The sequence below is a fragment of the Equus przewalskii genome, chromosome 23, assembly GCF_037783145.1.
Source record: "Equus przewalskii isolate Varuska chromosome 23, EquPr2, whole genome shotgun sequence".
NCBI classification, from domain to species: domain Eukaryota; kingdom Metazoa; phylum Chordata; class Mammalia; order Perissodactyla; family Equidae; genus Equus; species Equus przewalskii.
The window spans coordinates 4,231,021-4,249,055 of record NC_091853.1 but is presented as its reverse complement, the minus strand read 5'-3'; the positions used below and the strand labels follow the sequence as shown (position 1 = coordinate 4,249,055).

The 18,035-nt window shown below is 45.2% G+C and overlaps 2 long non-coding RNA genes across 2 annotated transcripts; one reads left to right on the top strand and one right to left on the bottom strand.

Moving 5' to 3' along the window:
• Positions 1–460: 460 nt before the first annotated feature.
• On the top strand, positions 461–3,831 carry LOC139078974 (uncharacterized). Its single transcript, XR_011532198.1, has 3 exons — positions 461–967; positions 1,221–1,352; positions 3,695–3,831. It is a non-coding gene; the product is annotated as an uncharacterized lncRNA (long non-coding RNA).
• On the bottom strand, positions 3,357–6,637 carry LOC103565725 (uncharacterized). The gene is made up of 2 exons (XR_548352.2): positions 6,404–6,637; positions 3,357–5,944 (listed from the first exon to the last, which is right to left on the bottom strand). It is a non-coding gene; the product is annotated as an uncharacterized lncRNA (long non-coding RNA).
• Between the last annotated feature and the right edge of the window lie 11,398 nt (positions 6,638–18,035).

Genomic DNA, 18,035 nt, shown 5'->3' with positions numbered 1-18,035 from the left:
ACCCCAGACTCAAGTGTGTAATGAGAGACAGGAAGAGTGTTGCTCTCCTGGAACAGCGTAATGAAGTCCTCAGTGTGTGATGCTAAAAGGAAAGTTGAGAAAATGGATAAATTAATTCTTACCAAGAACAATAAACTCTGGAGGAAAAAAAAATTGTATAACAATATAATAAGCCAGGCAGTGGACTCAGATTACTTCCGTGCTACACAGTGGGGATGGAGGCACGGCACAGGCATAAACTTCTCCTCAGTCTCATGCCAATGAAGTGGTGGCAATGATAAACACAGCTACAAGTTATCAAGAATTTACTATTTCCCCTCACTGTTAGGCCTATTATAAACATTATTGCTAATTCTCACATTTACCCTGGGAGGTAAATATTAGCAAACTGAGGTTCAGAGAGGTTAAGTGACTTGCCTAAGGTCACATAACAATTAAGCGACAGAATTTGGGACCAGCCTGTCTGATTCCAGGACCCACGCTCTTTGATTCCATGATCCACTACATCATGCCCAGGCATTCTGATCTGTGGCCTAGAAGATGTGGCACTGTGGGATAGGGAAACAGCACTGGCTTTTAAAAAGTCTGTGAGTAAAATTTCAAGATTTCGGAGACTGGTGCGCGGGAAATGGTTAAAGGTGAATTTAGCTCCGGGTGAAGGCTGCTACGAAACCAGGTGTTCTTGGTTTAATGAATGTGATTAAGATCAGCCAGACGTGGGCTGACAGTGAAGAGTATAGGGGCCCTGCTCTGGTTCAGTGGAGGGAACGGTGCAAGGGTCCAGCCCTCGGCTGGAAAGAATGGTCCCTCCCAAGGAGTGGGCACTGCTCTCCTTTGTTTGACCATCCCGCAGAGAAAGCGTGAGGGAGCCGCAGCCAGCTGGTGTGGTCTCGGGAAAGGCACGGACCTCACAGGCGGACAGACTGGGTTTAAACCTCAGTTCTGTGTTGTCTCGACTGTGCCTTGGGTAAGTGACTTCACCTGGCTGAGCCTCAGCCTCCCAACTGGGAAATCAGGGATAGTCTGATCATCTCCACAGCAACGTGGTGAACATGAAATGAGAAGGTTTAAACAGAGCAGGTATTTTGACCTTCCAGCTCTGGAATGGCTGGGACTTAGACAGCCAAGCTGCTTCACCGGGGCATGAGGTATGACCGAGGGCAGCCGAGCTGGTTTGCTGTTACCAGCCCAAGGCAGATTTTGCTTTTGTTCCTCCACAGGAAGGAATGGGGGCCATGGTTCTGGTCACCGGCTAGTGCAAGGCGGTTTCCACCTGGCTAGCTTAGAAGAATGAGGCCGTGGGTACAGGAACTGCTCCAGGCGAGACTACCTCCCCAGGGAAACAGCACCAGGTAACCCTGTTCTTCCCAGAAAGCAGAACCTGCAGGTTAGGTTTGTAGAGTCCTGCAGGCGCTGGGAATGAGTGGGAGAGAAATTGCAGGCCTCGCATTTTCCTTAGTCACCTGTCCCTTCGAGCAGAGCATAACACAGCACCCACCGTGCCAGGTGACCTTCTCATGTTTTGCCTGATGAGCAGCAGGCTCTCAGGGGCACGGCTTTAGAAGAGTGAGGGCTTTCCAATTCCAGACTAAATGGAGCCGACGCGGCACCAGGGCCTCAGCGTTTATTATTCCTTGGGAGCCTTGAGCTCTCCTGTAATTTGCAGTTAACATGGGGAACTGTTTCGCACTTGTCGGCAGCCTGGACTGCATGCCCTCTCACTGCAGAGCCCGGCTGCACAGCAAGGGGCCTCAGAGTCCTGACTTTGAGGCACACAACCTGCTCCACTGCTTAGTAACTGACTTCGAGCCCCCTGAACGTCTATTGTCCCATCTGCACGCTGCCCCATGTTAACATACGTGTGATGCAAATGAACGAACACATTGTCAGACACTTTCTCTCATGCCTGGCACTTGTTAGACACACAATAAATGCCACCAATATAATGAGTAATAGGATAGTTGCATTATCAACAGGGTCACGATGAAAAGCAAAGGAAATACACTAGAATGAAATACACAGATTCCTTAGCTAGGAAGATGCATGAGATGTAGAATTATGGAGAATGACCTTAAAGGCATTTATTTCAGACAGATGGCCATACTGTTACTGATAAAAGTCAGTGAGCTCTAAGGGGGCCTCGGCTTTAGAACTGCATTTTAATGAGAAGGATTTTTAACTTAGTTATCATATGGCTCAGGGGTGTTGGTGATAATTTCATTCATTCCACAAATATTTTTACTGCCTACCATGTGCAAAGTTTTCAAAATAAAATCGCAGCCACATTCAGACTAGAGTGGTACACAGGATTTCTTGTGAACCGATTGGAATTCTTTGAGTGAAACTCAATAGAAAGCAGTTTGCCCTGTGCCTTTGCCACTGGTTCTGTCAGCATCCCCCTTGCTCCAGATGCCTCTCCTCCCACCGCATCCCATCTCGGCACGAGTGGTCCTAGCTGTTTCTCAGGTCTCTTTCTCTTCCTGATGTAAATCAGGACTTATGGTCCTTGCTCATCCTGTGTTGGGTTTCTTCAAAGCCCGGGTCTCAGTTGTGAGAAATTGAACTGGGAGACCATATTTCACATTATATTAATTATTGTAACCCCATTAAAGTCTTAGCCATTCCAGAAATATTCACAGTACAGAGAGAGAGAGGTTGGAAACTTAACTCTTTGGCCCAAGGAACTGAATTGAATAGAATTTCATACACAGCACCAAGAGGATGAGGTACACGCAGATATTTTTGCTTCCTACTCTGACATTTTTGCCAAAAGATGGAAAGAAGGAAGAAAAGAATTTGCAGGAAGAAAAACAGGCCAGCTGCTGACTTGGGCTTTGGAAATATGTAAATGAGTAAGACAGTCTGAATAAACTTTTAAATAGAAGAAAAGGATGTGATTTGGAAGGAAGATACTAAGATATCTAATACTTTCTCTTCTAAGTGGAGATTTTAGTCATGTTATGATTGTGACCTTTTCTTGTCATTTTTCCCCTTTCTTGAGGTCCCCTATGCTTGTCACCTCTCACCTCCCTATCCGACTTGTCTCCTGTTTGACCTATTGAATCAATCCTTAAAATGCTTACGTTCGCTAAGTAGATTTTTTAAAGTGGAATTTGTGATCATATCAACACAGTGCTTCTAAGTGGTCAGTCCTTAAGTTTGTTTTCCTGACATTCTGAAGCAATGGTCATGTCAGGGTGGTTCCTTAAAAAAAATCAGGCCCGTGAGGTTTCACCGATGAACCCTAGTTCTTATCAAACTGCGATTATTTTATTTGTTTATAGTCACAGTCTGGGGTCAAAATATTTTTTCCTGGGGAGGAATCTTTCAAATCAGAATGAAAGTAGAAAGTTTGATTCCTTAGAAAAATTTCATTTTATTTACAAATAGACAGAAAAGAAGACATAATTTGAAGTTAATTAAAATTTTATACTGCATGGGTTAAAAGTCAGGAAATACCAGATTTTAACATTTTTATTGTGAGATTCTCTGGAATATTGAATTTAAAGTTAGTGTTTCTGAGGGCAGAAGCAGTGCTCTTGTGGGTTACCCCCTCCTGGTATGAATTCATAGTCATAAAATATTAGTAAAGAATCCTTTAGAGCAGGGTCCCACGGTGTGTGGATGGATTTAAAGTGTCCATAGATTCCCTAAAAATGTATGGTAAAAGTCTAACGTATGTGCTTTCTTCTAGAAAGAAGGTGTACAGTTTTCATCAGATTCTCAAAGTTGTCTTAATCTTCAGCATGTTAAGAATCACCGTCTTGGAGATAAGCTACATCGTCCACCTCATTTCACCAGTCGAGAAACTGCCCACCGCCTCCCAAACCTGAACGGTTAAGCAACTTGCCTGACATTCTCCATGAGTGTAAGGCAGATCCCAGGCATGGCCAAAAGTCGATAGACTTCCAGGAACATAGGAATTAGAACCATCCCCACCAACACCAGTGTCCTCTGGACCTTTCAGGCCAACGATAGACACTAAATTTAGTTTTTAAAAATATTGGTTTTCACCATAACTTGTAAGTGGCTCACTGACATTGTTGAGGAGGCAGGATTGCATCAGAGAAACACTGCATTACTCGGGTTTACCATCACCCAGTTGGCCCTGATTTAGGACAGAGGCTGCGTATGTGCACGAATAAACACTCCCTTTCTCCCGTACTGCATCCTGCTCACGAGTTTGGTGCCTGTGGCAAGTGTTTGGTCTCCTTTAATGAAGCCCTGGAGTTGGGGAGATGCTGTCTCCTTTTGTTTCGTGGAGGAGTGCTGCCATATCTAGCCCTGAGATCTGAAACCTCTACCACAGTTCTCGTCCAACACGGCTTTCAGGTGCGGGGCGTTTGCGCAACAGTCTCTTGGACGATAATGGAGAAGATAGAATTTCACAGATCAGAAGGAAGTGGTGTGAGTGGAAACCTGCAGAGGTTGAGTTTCCATGCTCTTCTGCCCTCACCTCATCTCCACCCCTCTCCGGGTCTGTCCGTGGGATGCTTGTCCGCACACGTAACTACAAACTGCAAAGTCTGTAAGTACTTGTTGTCAGCGATCCACCAATTAACATGTATTCTACATATACAGTGTGTAAACTGCTTTGTCTTTAGCTAAGTGAGAGTAAATAAAGTTCGATTTAAAGGTTAAACTCTGTCAGCAGTTGCGTGCCCTTGATTCTCTTTTCTGGCAAACCTGGGAAAAATTGCCCAATTCATCCATCTCACTCTCCAAACAACGTGTTTAATTATCACTAACTCTAAGAGTTGATGAAGTCCTTTCATTCCAACACATAAATATTTTTCTCAATGTTTTTTCTAGTAAGACAGAATTTTTACTTGTGTGATTCGATGACTTCTCACCCTTAACCAATGTCCCAACCACCCCTGTCAGGGTGACAGTTAAACATGATTTGCTTCTTGCTGTTTGAGTTGTCATTTGGGGGACATAGCACCTCTCTTCCTAGTTACTGTGTTTGGCAGAAGGAGTTTTCCGTTTTAATTCTTCATTTCAGTTCAGTTCAACAACAGCTTTTGAACCTCCACTGTGTACCTCACCACCCCCCCCCCCCCAACAGTGAGGAACTCACGGCTGCAACAAGCAGTCTCTGTCCTCAAGGAGTACACAGGTTCATATGGGTGTCTCATGTAAGGTACTAATTTTAACACATGGCAGCATGACAATTTCATGCTGAAAAGAAATACAGGCAGTGTGTTACGGCAGCTCAGAGAGCAGTTACTTCTTGGTTGTGTGCTCAGGAAAATCTTCAGAGAGGAGGGTGCATTTGAGTTGAGGTCTTATTTAGTATCTATCTAAAACTAGTTAATAGATACCATTTATTGAGTGCTTACTACCAAGCATTGTGCATTTTCTCATTTTATACTTACGAAAATCCTATGAAGTAGACGCTGTTATTAGCCCTACTTTCCAGCTGGGAAAATACAGGCTTAGAGTTCAAATAGCTCCAGCTGCCAAAGGCCACTCTTGCTGACTCCAGAACCCCTGGCCTCACCTCTCTCCCATGCACCTGCTTGTTGAGTAGATTTCTGACGTGCAGAAGCAGGAAAGATTCCAGGCTGCACTTCCGTGGACAAACTGGACAAACCGCGGAAACGGAGTCTCGAGGCAGATCTGCGGCAGCCTGGAGAAGAGTTTAGGAGTGATTCCCAACTCCTGAGCAGTCACTCTGTGGTGCCCGGCATTGCCTGTGTTCCTCACGGACACTGTTATTTAATCCTCATAATAAGCTTGAGAATTGGGTATTATTATTCCAATTTTTACAATAGAGGAGACTCAGAGTTGTTTACTATTTTGAGGCATCAAAGAATGTTGCAGAGCAGGGATTTGATCCAAAGTCCTGATGATTGCTTTCTGACCTCTCTAATCCATTTAGAGGAAGAGGGGCTCCACAACCCTGATCAGAGACTTCCATGACTGTACCTTCACCTCCTTCCTTTCTCCATCCCAAGACCGAAGGAAAAAAAAAAGAAAAAATCAATCCTAGATTCCTTCCATCATATTCCCTTCCTATTGTCAGTTGCAGTGTCAGCAGTTGCATTGTAAACTGGCAATGAGAAAGAAATGGGAATAGAGTGACTCTCACCATAATTCCCCAAGATGAATATTACTTTCCACATTTTACAAATGAAAGAACTTATATGCAGAGAGTAAAGAACTTTGGTTAAAATCAGATAGCAATTAAGATGCAGTCAGGATAAATGCATCATTGGTTGATAGTTACGGAGATTATCAAGATATAATAATTTATATTCAGATACTTATCCCTGGCCTTCTCTGGACTATTCTTTTAAAGGACTTAAAGCTAAAATCTGTAGATGGGTCTCTTTCCTCACAATTGGATTTGGGATGTTTTATTCCTTGTGGGGTTTGGGGAGCTTTGTATTGGACTTACCATAAATGGTAACAAATGATCCTTTGCCATCCTCTCATGAAGTCATCTTGGAGCAGACCCCATCTGCGGTCACTTTCACAGATCTGGATCATCTATACAAAGGAGGCAAGGAAGAGTCCCATGATTCCATGACCTTGGGGAGACACTGCAAAATGTACTTCCTTCTCCATTCCAGAAAAGTGAAATGAGCGTTTTTCTCAGCTGGTCATAGGGTGAGTGCCCAAATGTGTGAACAGCAACCTAACAGCATGCTGGTGATTTATAGGCAGCTCTCTATGACAACAGGCGCTCAGAGGAACCACCTGACAACGACAAACATGAACATGCCACTCAGAGGTACTAAAGTGTTACTAAACTGCTGACAATCGAAAATGGCTCTGAGTTCGGAATTCTATAATAGCAACAATAAATATTTATTGAGCACCTATTATGGGCCAGATACTGTGTTAGAAATGGGATGTAAGGATGAATAACATAAAATTTCTCTTTCAGGGATCTTACAATTTAGAGGAAGTTTCTAAAAAATAAACAGGCAGGCACACTAAAGTTTTGGAAGTGAGAATATAGGGGCACTTGAAACAGGAATGCACAGATAGGGCGCTATCCTCGTGGAGGGTCAGGGAAGGCTTGCCAGGAGAGGTGCCGTCTAAGCTGCAGTCTGCAGGGTGGGTTGAGATGAGCCAGGTGAATGGGGAAGAGGGCATGGGGAGCATCTTGTGCCACTGGAAGACCGTGCAAAGGCCAGGAAGTAAGAACGATCATGGTATTTTGGGGTACCTAATAGTAATTCATGTGGCTGACTCACACAGCTCTGGGAAAGAAACGGGGCAGACCATGGGATGATAGACCATGAGATGACAACTCCCAATCTTTCTCAGTAAACAATTCTTTTCCATAACCAATAATTTAATGCTGACTTGAAAGTTTCAGAGACAGAAGCTTTGTGAACACTGGAAAAAGTATTTATTTTTTCAAGAATAAATTTTAACTGTAGAATCAGTAAATGTTAGAGCTGGAAAGGCCCTCTCGTCTAAGGCAGTCCCCTTGTTTAACAAATGAGGAAACTGAGGCTTAGAGAGGTTTGATGACTTATCCAAGGTCCCCAGCAACTTTAATAAGTGCTTTTGCTTTAATAAATGCTCATGTTATATTCCTGGATGAGAAAGACGCACTGTCAAAGCAAAAACTTCTTCCAGATCCAGGTATAGCGTTCATACAGGCCCAATTAAACTGGCAAAAAGATTATTTGTAAACAATCCAGCAAAAGCATTCTAGGAATCAGTGGCGCTTGCGTGTTCAAGGCATTCAGGGTGATGGTCAATTCCATAGTACATGCCAGAACACTCCAGACAGAAAGGTAGGATGGAAGAGAGCTGAACCGTTTCCTCCTAACACACGAGGTCAGGTACTTTCGTATGGTATAGCCCACTTCTAATGAACATGAGTACACTGTAAGAACACACCTTCAGGGGCCACGTTCTCATCCTTAGCGCTGTCTGTCAATCTGACTGAGGGCCTGCAAGCTGGCATGAAGGTGAGCCTGTGATAACGCCTGCAGTGAAAGAAAAGCAGCAAAGCATTGGAAGTGAGCCTGACTCCAGCTCTCCAAAGTACTGACTCTCTCAGCCCTTCGCCCTTCCAACAGCGATAATAAGTAATGCTTACATAATGGCTCTTATCCCAGGAGCTGAAGGGATTTACTAACATTACAGTGCTTAGTTCCTTTCTGATTAGCCATGGGAAAATGTCAGTTCTTGTTGCTCAGGAAAATTACTGCCCTTCCCGGTACACCACACACAGCCTAATTCCTTATTCTCAGGCCGGGAGAGGGGGTGCCTGCACCAGAAGGGCAAACTCGACCGAAACAAGGGAAGGGCTTCCATCCAGCGGTGGGGTGCTGTAGCTGAGGCGCAGTGTTTGCAGAGGGCTCCGACCACACGCGTGAGCAGCGCTGTGGAACTTCTGTGGTTTGAGGAGCCTTGCCCTCCCGGCTGCCATCCCCGGCTGACTGCGATCTACCTGAGTGTTGTCCTTTGAAACCCTAGGCTTCCTGTCAGCCACCTGCTGGTGTTTCATGAGTCTGTTTCAGATGCTAGGTGCTGTGTGTGTGTGCGCGCGTGCATGTGTGTGGCTTCTAATTAACAGGACGTGTCAGTGGACAAGGGCTGCAGGGTAGGGGACCCCTCCTTTCAGAACTATGCAATCTCACTTGTAGGGTGTCCAAGTAGTTAGACAAATTCCATGACTTCTATGGGGAAATTGCATTGTCTACTCCACCCCTCTAGCACTTTTCCATCGCTGTAATAAGCCTTTGGTTTGGAAGCTAAACTCAGGCTGCCTCACAGTATAGGGAAAGACCATACGATGAACTTGGAAGGCAGAATTCTTGGGTTCAAATCCTCGGTGCTCTACCACCTGGCTGTGTGACCTGGGGCAATGACTAAGCTATTCCCTGTGAAACAGTTTCCTCGTTTCTAAGATGTGTATAATCCCATCTCAGAGAGTCGCTGTGAGGATTCAACGTGGGGAACATAAAGAGCTTAGCTTGAGGCCCAGCACGTAACCATCAGATGGCAGCTTTCGTTACTCCTGGAAAGTGATTGCTGCCGATATACTTGCTCAGAGTTACATCAAGTATCCTGTGTCTGTAAAAAGGAAGAGGAATTTTTTTCTCTGTTATGGTAATTTGGATTTTTTTAAGAACGATTCATGAACTGAGACATAGCAAAAACGATATTTACTTTCTCAAGTCCTTTTCCACTAATAACTCTTCCCCCACATGCTGTTTCTTTCTTTATTTTTAATTGGTTTTTTTTTTGCTGATCTCTTTAAAGTAAGATATTTATATAATTATCAGATTGTTCTTAAAGGATTAGAATTTAATAGAGAATTCTTATTAGCATTTTATGTCAAAACCAAAATCTCTTTATACCCTATAACAGTTAACATTATTCACTACTTATTATGTACCTAGCACCTTTCAAGAGCTTTATGTATGTGGACTTGTTTACAATTCTCACAATAATTGTAGGAGGTAGAAACTGTTAATTTTCCCATTTTACGGGGGAGGAAACTGAGGCACAGAGACAGTAATCCATTTGCTCAAGTTATGCCACCCTCTTTTCCCAGGGTCTGCTAAGAATCAGCGCCTGAGGCAAAGACTAAAATGCTAAGGCTGCGTTTGGGAGATGCAAGTCTGGGTGAAGGTGAGGTGAGGAAAGAGGAGAAGCATGGCAAGCATGCTCCCCGGGGGTCTGGGCTTGTCTGGAATGTTCTCAAGGAGAGAGTGTAGCTCGGAGCAGTCTGTGGAAGGGAGGGAGGGTTAATCATCCACCCATTTCCCTCCATCTCTCACCCCTTTTGTGGAGGTGCTCCTCCCCTCCTCCCTGAGAGCTCATGGCCCCTCACCTCCAGGGTTTGTCATGCAGGCCCTCAGCTCAGCGGCCACTCAGGAAGCCAACACTGCGATATTCCATCCTAGTTGAATGTGGGGGCTCGCACGATGCAGATGGAGTGCTGTCAGAGAGAGAAAGAAGGTGTTTGAAGGAGACTGAGAAGGCTGGCGAGGATTGTGTCTGATACACGCAGGTGGAACTAGAAGAGTTACTGTGTTACCCAGGTGGTAGAATCCTCTAGAACCCAGATGTATTCGTTTCCTAGGACTGCCACAAGAAATTACCAGAGACCTAGTGGCTTAGACAATAGAACCTTATTCTCTCACCATTCCAGAGACTAGAAGTCTGAAATTAAGTTGTCATCAGTGCCATGCTCCCTCCAAAGGCTCTAGGCAAGCCTCCTTCCTTGCGTCTTTCTAGCTTCTGCTGGCTCCCAGCCACCCTTCGAGTTCCGTGGCTTGTAGATACATTGCTCCCATGTCTGCCTCTGTCTTCACATCACCCTCCTCTCTGTGTCTCTGTGTGTCCTCTCTTCTTATAAGGACACCAGTCACTGGCCCACAGGCCCACCCTAAATCCCAGATGATTTCATCTTGAGATTCTTAACTAATTATACCTGCAAAGACCTTTATTCCACATAAAGTCACATCCTGAGTTTCTGGGTGGACAGGAATTTTGAGGGGGGCACTACTTCACCCACTATACCAGGCCTTGGGGAACCATCGCTGCTTTTGGTTGTAGTGAAATAAACTGAGTAAGTGTGCCCCTGCCTGAGACAAAACAAGGACTGTCTGATGCCTCTGAAAGGCGTGGGGTCAAAAGTCTTAAAATCAAAATACCTCAGAGTGTATTGATAACTTGGTTTACTGAGCTTATCAGAACAAAATCACTTGACAGCCACTCAGGATTTTGAGTTAAAGTGCACTTTCTTTGGGATGCCCAACTGAAATGAGCTGTCTGATCTAGCCACACCATCACAAAAATGGATTCTTTGATATAGAAAACATCTAAGTAGGTTATGGACACAACTGTACACATACATGCACACATAAATAAAAAGTGAGAGAGACTAGTTTTTACATGACACTACTTGTGGCATCACTATATACACACAGCCGAAAAGACCAGAAGTCCTTTGCATTTTTGTATAATTGGAGGCTTTTCTTTTGGTCAGTCTCGTTAGTTACTTTGGTTTACAAAGCGTGGCATTTTTTATAGTTTTGCCTCTTCACTCTACGAATTGTATTTTCTTCCTAAAGCCATCTCATTTTGGATATTGCTACATGGTGTGCTCTTTATCGTTGATCACTTTCTCTGTAACATCACCAGCCGGAAGGGCACATTATTTCAAGTCTTGCTTCAGTGACTCCTGGAAACATTTTTGAGGGGAGAGAGTATGAACTGAGGAAGGAAGAGTGGAGGGTGCCTTTACTTCATTGATGTCGGCATATTTTAACCCCTTCACGCAAGAAAAAGTTGACTCAGCATCTCCAGTGACACAGGGACAGCACCAGTCCCTGTGTTGGGCTCTGGGGTACAGTGGTGAACTCAACAGGCATGTTGACTGCTTTCAGGTGGCTAATCGTCCAGCTCACCAGACAGCAGTTGCTTGGATAGCCTGGGGTCATCTGTTAAGCAATGATGAGTCAGAAAAACCATATTTTCTGAGCCACTTCTTGATCTGAATTTGATGTCTTAGGAGGCAGCAGACAAAAAGAATTCATTCCTTGCTCCTGAAGTAGATGTTTATAGGGTCAAAAGGCTGAAAGGCATGTCAGGGGTTATTTGGTCCAGTCTCATGATTTCAGTCAGCAGACATCTGATAAACATTCATTGAATGTCAACAATGTACCAGGCACCATACTAGGTCCTGAAGAAACAACAGCGAGGGAAGTCAGGCACAGAACTTGCTCTAACGAAATGCATCGTCTAGTGGGGGAAGTCAGACGTTATCAAACAATTACACAAATAAATATACAATATGATTGTGATAAAGGTTATGAAGAAAGTGTATGCAGCACCACGAGACCGCAAGATGAGGAATTTGTCTGAGTCAAGGAGGTCAAGAAGGCTTCCCCAAAAACTAGGCTTAAGCTGAGATCTAAACGAGGAGAAGTTTTGCAGGAGCAGGCAAGAGGAAAGAGAATTCAGGCAGAGGGAACAGGCAAGTTCACGGTGGACTCCTGTTCCAATCTCTTCTCCAGCCCTGCAGCAGGCTGTGAACGGGGCCAGGAATCTGCACTTTTTGCAAGGTCTGTAGGCGATTGTGATGCAATCCTGAGAGATCCCTCAATTTGAGAGCACAAGCTTTGTGTTCTAACAGACTTTAAAACAAATCATCTCCAGCTGCTGGGTGACCTTGAGCAAGTTTCTCTCTCAGCATCAGTCGTCTCCTCTTTTGACTGGGATAAGGTGTCCCTCAGAGTATGGAGATGACATTCAATATAATGAGTGTAAAAGCGTGTGCCACAGTTTGACACGTGAATGTAAGTATGCAGGTTGGCAAAATGTCACTTTCCTTTGCTCAAGATCTGCAGGGACAAAGATTGCATGGCCTCATGGGAAAGCCTGGCTCACACACATAAGGACAAATCACAGGGACTCCCAATGTGTTTCCAGGACAAGATTTACCTTTGACATCCTGAAGGGACCATGTTGCAAAGGTGGAATTTGGACAGAGGGAAGTGAGAGTTGAGGTGGAAGAATAGTGGGTGAAAGTGGGGCTGGCTCCACATTGAAGAAGGAACCATGTTGATGCTTCCCAACCTCTCCCAACTGGGGAGAGCATTCTTCTCCCCATGAGTAACCGATGACCACAAGTAGCTCAAGACGGATGTCCAGTGCTGGGGACAGTCACGTTATTTCAGAATTTTCCTTGTATTGAATCCAGCAAGTTATCTCTTATATCAGTCAGGCCCTGGCAGGAAACAGGTGCATACTCAAGAGGGGCAACTGGAGGGAATGAATGACAGAGCTATGTACAAAAGTGTAGCAGGGTTAGGGGTGAACACTCTGGGGCCAGCTGCTGCTGGAAACCACTGAAACACCACCCCCAGGCATGAAGAGGCAGGGTGAGGGGTGGTGTGGAACCTAGCCATGGAAGAGGGGCCAGTAAACAGAAGCGGAGGCTGCATGGAAAGAAACCCAGCCACTGCCAGCCAGGGCTTGGCAGGCAGGGAGCCAGAGGAATTAATATTTGACCCCTCTCCTCTCATCCTTTAATACTCTGCTGGTGCCTCCCATTGACCAAGCCCAACCAAGAACCATAGGGCAAGAGAGCACATTAATGCAGCATAAAGCTTCCCAAGGGCACAGTGCAGGAAAGAGAAGAGATCAGAAAGTGAAATGGGGAAGATCCAGCTTATCATCTTGCAAAATAACTTTTGTTTTGAGTACCAGGCTCTGTTCAAGCACTTTCCATGTATTGTCTCCTTTAATTCTAATGATAGACTAAAAGTAAAGTATGTGCATATTTCTGTGAGTGCAGGAATGTGCGCACGCACACGCACATACCCTGCAGGGCCCTGGCAATACAGCAGAAATGCTGCAGCCTCTATTAGTGCTTCCAGCTTAGGTAAAGCAATCCCACTGTCAAAGAAAGTTGAATTAGTTTGGTAGGTGCCAATATTGGAGCACTCCAAAAAGCCGGGATAGAAAGTAGAAGTCCTCAGTGTGCAGCGTGCTCAGCCCCAGGCCATTGACAGGGAGGAGAGGAAGGCTGAGTTGCAGCCTTTGCTGTAGTTCTCAGTTCTGCTCTGTCACTGTCCGAGTGGGCAGCATGTGAGCAGGAGCGGGGCAGGGGGCTCCATGAAAGCAGGATTATGGTGCATAGCCCTCGGCACATCCCACGTGCCATAAAGCCAGGAGCACACTTGGACCCTGACGAGCAGCCAGGTAGTTGGCAGAAGAGCCTTGCCTGGTCTGCCTCCTGCTCAGGGAAGACTACAGAACCAAAAACACTCTCAGGGAATGAATGCACCTTCGCCTATGGTTCTAGACTTTGGTATGCACAAAAGTCATGGGGAGAACTCATTAAAAACGCAGATTCCAGGGCCCCATCTTCAGGGATTCCACTTCAGTAGGGCTGGCGGGGCCCCAGGAATCTGCATTTAGCACATTCCTCCGTGATTGTGCTGCAGGTGGTCTGAGGACCTCACTTTGAGAAACACTGATTTGGAGTGGGTGTGTGTTTTTAGAGCTGGCAGAGACAGTAGGCTTCCTGGGAGACCAAGTCCAGCCCCTGGATCCCGTAGAGGTTAAGTGACAGTACACTGCCAGAAGGAACTACAAATGTGTGCTGCAGGAATGGAGGCAAGAACGTGACTCTTAGTTAAGGGTGGCCAGGAGTGACCATGGGAAGCAGCAGACAGAAACAGTGCTGGGGGAAGCAAATGGCAGAGACCGTGGAGATACTGTCTCCCCTGAAAGGGAAACTCACTTCCTGGGAGGCCACTTCTGCTAAAACGCAGCCCCTACTGCCTTCAGAATGGTCAGAGGGAAGGGGTTGGTAACTGTACGAAATGGATCTTCCAAAGCACTCCAGGACGGTCACCTTGCATCCCCACAGGACACATCTGCCAAGACTCTGGATGCCAAGCCCTTCAGACCCCTGAGAAGAAGCAGGGCTCCCTGGATCGACTTTCAGACAGTGTGCGGTGCTTCAGGCTCCGTGATCGGGAACTACGAGGTGTGGGACCCCGTCACCAATAAATATGTCTGTAACTTTGGACATCACTCTACCTCTCAGAGACTCCATTTCCAAACTGGTAAAATGGAAACAATAAAGCCAGGTTTCCCACCTCTGTCAGTGCAAAGATCAACTGAATCATGTTAGATCCCTGCCAATTGGAGAGAATAAATATTTACTGAGTGCCTACTACCTGCTAGATTGCATGGTTTATGTACAAAGATTTAAGCGTTTATAAAACCAATTTCAAATTAGAAAATCTGGCTTGGAATGACACCATTTAAGTGCTTTCTGATTGAATTGTTTTCTTTTTCCCTTTTTATCCAAATCTTCCCAATGGGACATTTCTTCAGCATGTTTTCTAGCATGTCATGAGCTCCTGATTATAACATGTATTCTGATTTCTGTTGTTCTACTTATGAGCACGTAATATATTTACTAAGGCAATATTTCCAGCAGCCTACATGTCTCTGGACTCCATTCATCCTCACAGATCCTAGAACACTGATTAGACCTGCGAGCTTCCTTCCAGGAGCATCTCAGAGCTAACCCTGCTTTGTTCCCCAAAACAATTCTGGTTCGAGCGCCTCCTGGTTCTTAAGACCTCCTTCTCCACCATGAAAGTTCCTCCTTCTGCCTGCTGCTCCTGAGCATCCTGAATTCTCCCTCATTTTCTGCCTTTAGTGCCCAGCCCTGTTCTCTGGACATCTCTTCTTGCAAATTCACTCTCAGTGACCTCTGCCATCCACACTCATCCACGTGGATTAATGGAGCCCTTGAGAGTGGTGTGAAACAACACCCTCCCAGCTCTGCTCATTTCCAAACTAATTCCTCCAGTCACTCCTCTGCACAAGAATACTCAGCAGAGCCCTGCGCTGCTCCTGCTCGTTACACTGATTTGCATGATGATCCCCTCAGTGCCAGTGTCTAGTGTTCCTCTGAGGCGATAATGACAACCTACGTTTGTGTGGAGCTTCACAATTTACAAGGCTTTGCAAGACCATTATTTGAGATGATGCTCACAACAGCCTCATGGTGTGAGAGGGGCAGGTATTATGATTATGCTTCATCTTACAGATGATAAGACAGGCTTTGTCTAACTCAGTGGTTCTCAACTAGACGTGATATTACCCTCCAGGGAACATGGCAATGTCTGGAGGCGTTTTGGGTTGTCGCATTGTGGGGACAGGAGATACTACTGGCCTCTAGTGGATAGAACCAGGGATGCTGCTCAACATCCTACAATGCACAGAACAACCTCCACAACAAAGGATTATCTGGCCCAAAGCATCGATGGTCCTGAAGTCAAGAATCTCTGGTCTAACCTCATTTAGTTTACTTGTAGATCCAGGATTCCAACCCAGATATTAGGATTCCAGGAACCCCTGCTCTTTTCAGGATCATCTGCCCCTTCTCTGAGGTCCTGGCACGAGTGTCCAGTACATGGGGTAATATAATCTTCTAAGAGAAATGGACTGACGAATTCAAGTCCCCCTTGGGCCTTGTGCTAGATGTGAAAATTGGGATGAATTACCAATTTTCTCTGAACTTCGTTTTCCTCAACCATAAAATGGTTATCCTACAACTGTTGGAAAATGAACCGGCCTATCACATATAAAGCACATGGTTGAGTATCTAGCAGACAGTAGGTACACTTTACTCTACCCTTCCCAATCTTCTCTCCTCTCTCTCCTTGATTTCAGCACTTGTTCTTTCCCCTGCTGCCTCCAAAATGAGCATTTTTAACTTACTGGTAGCTCTCAGGGCTAACCTCAAGTGACATAAAGGGAGCTCCACAAAACATCTTAGGAAAGCAATGCATCATGCAAAGAGTGTGAAGCTTGAGGAAGAGGAGGACAGCCAGCGTATGCTGAAGCTATTCGAGACCCTCCTCAGCTAAACTGTGAAGCTGGCAAATATTCTTTTTGGAGGGAGAACATGAATGTTTCAGCAGACCCTTGCTGTGGAGTTCCTGACAGTATGTATATAAAAATCCTGTGCTTTGGCCACATAGAGCTGCAGCCAAATCCTCATTATACACAGGAGTTAAAAGGGAAAAAAGAAAGTGTGCAAAAATGGAATCCTCCAATAATTTCTAGCCAATATTTCAGGGTGAGCACCTGTTTATCCGTGGCTACCACCTTCATCCAGGCACTAGGAAGAGCCATGCCCTCTGCCCTTCCAACAACTTATCCACGGAGCCAACAGGTCATACCCAGAATACTCCAGTGGATTCAGGTCTGCTCTATAGTGACACCAAGAGTAAACACTGTTCTTCCTGCCAACAGTGAACAGGATCTGCCCCAGCCCTGAAAGTGGGAAAGTAACTCACGCAGAGGGGCGAGTTAATTTTAGAGTTATTCTGGGCCCTCCCCATGAAGATCAGGCCAAAGCAGTGTGTTCAGAATTTCTCAAAAAGGGATTATATCTGTGAGGAAGCTTCCATATAGGAGTGGATCCAGGCTCCAAAAAGTGTCACCAGAGTGGCTGTGGCTTTCCACAGCTTTCAGTAGAAGCCAGGCCTAATAACAAGGATCGGTGAGGGTACAGAGAATTAGAACATTCAGACCCTGCTGGTGGGAATATACAACAGTGCAGATGCTTTGGAAAACAGCCTGATAGTTCCTCAAAAAGTTAAACAGACTTACCACGTGGCCCAGAAACCCCCCTTGTGGGTACATTTCCAATGGAAATGAAAACATATAGCTACACAAAAACCTGTACATGAATATTCAGAGTAACATCGTTCATAATATCCAAAAGCTGGAAACAACCCAAACGCCCATCAGCTTATGAGTGGATAAATAGCTTGTGGTATATCCATACAGTGTGATATTATTTGGCAATAAGAAGAATTGAAGTACTGAGACTAGCTACAACATGGATGAACCTTGAAGACATTTGTGCTAGTGAACGACTAGTCACAAAAAGCCACACATTGAATGATCCCATTTATATCAAATGTCCAGATTAGACACATCCACAGAGTCACAAAGTAGACTAGTGGTTACCTAGGGCTAATGGCTACAGGATTTCTTGTTGGGTGATAAAGATGTTCTAAAAGTGGTTGTGGTGATGGTGATACAACTCTGTGAATATGCTAAAAGCCATTGAATTATACACCTTAAATGGCCAATTGTATGGTATGTGAATTATCTCAGCAAAGCTATTAGAAGGACGAGGAAGAAGAGGAGGAAAAAGAAAAAGAAGGAGAATCATTCAGGCTCTGAGATGCTCTGGCGAAGTCTCTCTGAAACATCTCAAGCTCATTACTGCTAGTAAGTGAGACAGCCCAGTGATTGCACCGTGGGCTCGGGAATAAAAATGAAGGAGTTGGGCTCAGATAGGCTTCAGTATCACTATACGACTCCTCACCAAGTGACTCCTGGAATTTGGGTAGAGTTTTCTGAGATACCTTCCATGTAGTGGTTCTCATCAGCTCGCCTGGAGGACCTACTAAAACACATATTGCTGGGCCCCACCCCAGGGTGTCTGTGTTGGTGGGTCTGGAGTTGGGTCTGAGAATGTGCATTTCCAACAAGTTTCCAGG